General features: G+C 42.9%; 1 pseudogene; it reads left to right on the top strand.

The window, feature by feature from the left end:
* The first annotated feature begins 2700 nt into the window (after positions 1 to 2700).
* Positions 2701 to 5647, top strand: part of LOC115071582 — a 3728-nt pseudogene continuing 781 nt past the window's right edge.

The following is a 5647-nucleotide window of genomic DNA, read 5'->3' as shown; positions in this document are numbered from 1 at the left end:
ACAATGAAAAATGCCATGATGAGACTGATGAGAGGATATGAAAGAGGAACACCAACTCCACATCCAGTCAGTCTTGCCCCTCCCTCCCCTGCAGCTCTAGGAAGGGGTGCATTGGCGTGTCTCACTCTTTCCTCACCTCCTTCCCCTCCCTCCTCTGACTCTTCCATCTTCCTTCAACCTGAAGTGCATGAAGAGGCCTAGAAATGGAAAGTCTTCTGTGGGGCTTAACAGCTCAAGTGACCTCTGCCCCCACTTCCTCTGGGAATTCCCGCTGAGGCCTAAGTCACGTCCATACTGAGATTCCACATGCCAGGGCACATCTGCTAGGGCACATCTGCCAGGGCATGCAGCACAAAGTCATGTGCTGCCATGAGCTGACCTGTACCTTGAGCGGGAGAGCCTGTGGAGGAATGGCTCCTGAGGAAACAGCCTTACTGAGCAGGTGTGTCTGCTCAGTCACAGGAAATCACAGAGAAAGGTGTCTGAAGGAGAAATTTTTACTAATAACTGTGGGAGTGCTGAGAACACAAGAGTTTCCCAGAGTAATTGTAACCATTTTACATTCCAGCCAGCATTATATGAAGGTTCCAGTTCTTCTCATTCACAACACTTGGTATGGTCCGTTTTGGGGGCACGGGATATACTAACAACTGTGTAATTATTCCTAGAGCCTTGAGTTACATTTACATTCTCTTTAGCATTAAAAACTTTGCCAAGAGCCAGGCATGGTGGTGGTACATGCCTTTAATTCCAACACTTGGGAGGCAAAGGCTGGTAGATTTCTGTGAGATCAAGTCCAGCCTGGTCTACATAGTGACTTCCAGGTCAGCTGAAGCTACAGGGAAACCCTGTCTTGAAAAAAAAAACAAACTTTGCCAAGTATAGAGAAAGTACTCCTTGCAAGATTGGTAGGTCTTTCACAGTAAATGGAGATCACTACACTGGCCATTCTACTAGGTTAAAGTGCTCCATGTGCCAATCGGCAATGAGTACACACAACATACACACACACACACACACATGGAGGTTCAGACACTCACAAAGGAAGGGATCGGTAAGGGTGGACTGGGCCTCCAGTTCTGGCCAAAACTGGGTACAGTATTACCTAGGGTACAATATTACAGTGTCCCTGGTCAACTCATTTAACCTACCAGGGGCCCAGTTTTCTCATCTATATAATGAGAACACTGGGACAGCTAACTTGTTAAAATTACATAGATCTGTGGCATTTCTTCATGAACAGCATATTTCTAGATATTTTAAGGTTGATTGAGACACACAGGAAGGAAACTTGAATATTGATCAAATCTATCTCCTTTTTTTAACAAAGACATATACATTTCATTTGATGTTTTCACAACTATCTTATGAGGAAAACAGAGCTGTCCCCATTCAGATTGTTAGAAAACTCCAGCCTGTCCTTCTCTGAAGCCCAGGTTCCTCCCACAGTGAGAAATGAGACAACCAGGCCCCACACATGTGAGCTCTGCCCCAGAATGAAATGAAGCAATCATTGGTTTTTGTTAGGTTGGTTAGCTGAGTTTTTGTTGTTATTGTTGTTGTTGTTGTTGTTGTTGCTGTGTTTGGGTTGTTTGGTGTTTTGGGATTTTGTTTGGCGAGGGGTATTGTTGTTTTTATGCAGGGTCTTACCACATAGCTCAGGCTGACCTTAGACTTGAGATTCTCCTACCTCAGTCTCCCAGGTACTGTGATTTCAGGCACGCACCCCAACACCTGGCATTTTATTATCATTTTCCAATAATCTCATAATCATCCTTGAGCCAATCAGTAAAATTATTGGCCTGTCCAGACCTTGCTTCTGGAGACAAAGCTGTTGAAAATTTAAAGGAAGAAAAATGTGACTCGCTGTAAGAGTCACCTATGTTCTATGGAAGAGTAACTAAAACCCACAATTTAACAAGTAGAAAGGCCACCTCACCCTGTCCTTCACTCTTGAAATATTCAAGAGTCAACCATATTTCACAAGGACATTGGCAGCCTGAATCTTCACTGAGAAGAGCAACCAACTCCATGAGGAGTCAGAGAATTCTGTGAGGGCCAATTAGAGAGGACGGGGATTCAAAGAAATGCCATCAAATTCCAGGGGCTCTCTCAAGGTGTCAGACCTGTGCATCTTTAAGGAAGCACCGGGATAAATCATTGCAAGTCATTAAGGACTTCACAGTTTGGTTGTGCCAGAAGGAAGAACATCACAGTATCAGAGTTCTCTGGCTGTAGAGTGGGCTGTCTCACAAAGTAACATTTCCCAGCTCTTTAGATAGCCCTATCTTCATAGGAATGCAGTAAATAGTACTTACTCCCCTGAGAAAAGAGGTTGGAAGAGAAACAACTCCAGAATCATAAGAAGCAGCAACTCTAGGTACTGTCCTAGTTTTATTTCTGTTGCTGTGATAAAATAACCTGACAAAAGCAACTTTGGAGAGAAAGGGTTTATTCAGCTTACAATTCCAGGTTACAGTCCATCCTTGCAGGAAAGTTCAGGCAGGAACTTCAAGCAGCTAGTAACATCACATCCACAGTCAAGAGGAGAGAGAATGAATGTGTGCAGGCTCACTTGCTTGTCCTCAGCTCAGTTTCCCCACTCTTACACAGTTCAGGAACCCTCTGTCTTGGGGATGGTGCTGCCCACAGTGAGCTGGGTCTTTCTCATACCTATTAGCTTCAGATGTTCCCGCAGACATGCCCACAGGACAACCCAATGTAGGCAATAACTCATCGAGATTCTCTTCCCAGGTGATTCTACGTTGTGTCATCTTGACAAAGCTGATCATCAACAGGTACATACTAGCAATTTTCTCAAGTCTCTGTTTAGTAAAATGGAACATAAGTAAAGCAGAACAAAATTGTGTTTGAAAATTATAGTAACAAGATCCTATCTTTTAAAAAAATGCCAACGAAACAAAAACAATAATAACCTCATTTAATTTGGGGGACAGAACTCATGTGTGAAGCCCTGATGGTTATTGCCTTGGTAGAGTTATTTAACCTTCGGATTTTCATTTGTGAACAGTGAAGAATTCTTGTGGGAGGGGGAGTATGCAGAGCCATAATGGGAAACAGAAGATTCTGATAGTGATGAACATAATAGGTGAACACAAGAAGTGGTTGAAACAGAGTAGGGTGAGGAAAGAGTGGGCAAGGGAAGTAGTAACGGGACCATTAACTTGGGAGGAAAGGATGAAAGGCCAGAGGAGGGAGGAACTCATGGGAGGGAGGTCAACCAACTATGCAGGCGAGCCCTCTAGGATGGCATCAAGACCTTGAACCTGGACAAGAGAAATACAGAAGTCTGGACAAAAATGATGATTTCTCTCTGGACACTCTGAGTCACCATGTAGGGTAAGCTTCACAGAACACAGAATTTCCCCCATGGGTTAGTTCTGCTTTGCATGTGGCCTGTGGGAATTTCTATAGGAACTGAACCAATGGCCTTACAGTATGGTAAGAAAGAATTCATAGAAATGAAGTGGAGAGAGGGGAAGTGACATTCATATCCCTCTAAGGAAGGAAATTGAGGCTTTTGATTCTCAGTCTCTGATTTCCTCAAAAGTTGCCAAAAAAGGAACAAGGTTGCATTTTAATGCTAAACTTCCAGAATTTCAAACCATACCAAATTAATTTCTAAATATATTAAAGGCTTAAATGTAATATAAACAGCTAGAAGAAATGAAAGGTAATTTTTTAGATAATTCTAGGGATTTTTTTTAAAGATGAATCTCTAAAAGTAAAATCCATAGTCCAAAGGTCTTTTCAATAATAAGGGTTTTGGTGTCCTCTGATAATCTGCCTTCCTGCTTTCCAGTCCAATCACACGCCATGCTGCCCCACCTTGCCCTCAGGGCTTCATCGCTGGCTTGCTCTCAGTTTCTCTAATTCATATCATCGTCTAGCTTCAGAACTTGGCATGGGCTGTCCGCGTTGCCTGGTACATGAATTTCTTTCCCTAAGTTCACTTCTTCCCTTCCTGGTATCATGTAGCTTTCTCTGACCTTTTAATGAAGATCAGACTCTCCCTACACATATCTCCAGAGCATCACATACTTCCGTTACTTATTGATCACCTGTTATAGACTGATGTATGTGGTCCCCCGCCCATTGACATGTTGAATTTAAATCCCTAATGTGAGGATATAGGGAGATAGGGATTGGGGGAGATGATCTCTACCTGGAGCCCTTATAAAAGAGATCTCCTGGGGAGCTTTTTTGTACCATCTACTATTTGAGGCTACAAAGAGTGTTATCTGTGAACCAGAAAGTAGACCCTCCCTAGAATTAACCATCATTCTTATCTGAGACTCTAGAATTGTGAGAAATAGATTTCTGTTGTTTATAAGCCATCAACTTAGTTGTGTTTTGGTATAGCAGGACTAATAGACTGAGACACTCACTACCATGCTTATATGCAAGGTGTGGCTTCTCTGCTGACAGAAACACTCCATGAGGTTAAGAATCTTGTCCATCTTATGTACCATTCAGCCCCCAGCTCACAGTATGTTCCTGAATCAAGGATCCATTCTATGAATGAATGAGTGCATGTATGAATGAAGAGAAAACATTACATAATTTTTCTAGCCTGTTATACCCACTGTGAACAAGTTTGCATTCTAAGAATCCCTTTGACTATAACCTGAGTTTTGGCTAGTCACATTTGACATCCCTCCTAGAAAGCCTATGCTTTCCATCCTATGTCAAGGAAGAACCTGGGCTAATGAGTAAAGAAAGGTCTGCGTTCCACAGGTAGAGGGAAGAGAATAGATTCCAAAGAAAATTAAGCTATAAGGAGTAAAGATGGGAGAATATGACATTTGAAGAGAAGGGAAAGAAGACTAACACTGACCTGAAAACTCTCAAGTGTAATCTAAATCCGATGCATCCAAAACTCTGAGGAATTACTACCACAGTTGTACAGGCAACCAAATCCCTGAAGGCTGAGCAACTTACCCATTGCCACAAGGCAGGAGACACACAATGCATTTCTTATGCTTTTACTCATCCAGTTTCCTCAGCCTGGAATATCCATTCTCCACTATGCAAATCTAAGTCCTCAAGCTCAACTTCACATGAAGGTAGCCTCCCTGAAGGTGTGCCTGGGTTACTACTTTGAGAGCTTCCATCACTCCCTCCCTTCCCTCTGCTTCTGACAGTTTCAGCCTTTCTACTCTGCCTGCACATGTTATCTTTACATGTCTTCCCTAGAACGTAAGGAGCTTAAGACCAGCAGAGCTCTTTGCTGCTTCTTTCTCCACAGCTCTCCTAAAATGCTTCATTGTTGACTCAGCTGTGAAGCAAGCAGGCTGCCAAGCTGACTCGGGCAGATTTGCACAGAGCCCCTGAAGGACACCTGGCCCAGTTTTGCCCCATTCCCACTTCTGAGTCCAAACTGTGCAGGTCTGCTCCTTCACTCTCAAGAGAATTGCAATGCCTTTGAGTAAGTCTGTGTAGTATGGAAGGCTTTCGGGGGGACAGCACTGAAACTCAAAAAAGGAAGAAAGCAAGAAAGCAGAAGAGAAAAAGTTAAGGTCATATCTCCACTTCCATGGATTTTTTTTCCTTACCAAAACACTCTAAAACTTGTCCAGATATTCAATTTCAGAAACATAATCTTCTTTTTATGAGTTATAAAGGG

This window comes from Nannospalax galili, unplaced genomic scaffold (assembly GCF_000622305.1).
Source record: "Nannospalax galili isolate Female #2095 unplaced genomic scaffold, S.galili_v1.0 scaffold1941, whole genome shotgun sequence".
In the NCBI taxonomy this organism is placed as follows: Eukaryota; Metazoa; Chordata; class Mammalia; order Rodentia; family Spalacidae; genus Nannospalax; species Nannospalax galili.
This window is presented reverse-complemented; position numbering and strand designations above follow the sequence as displayed.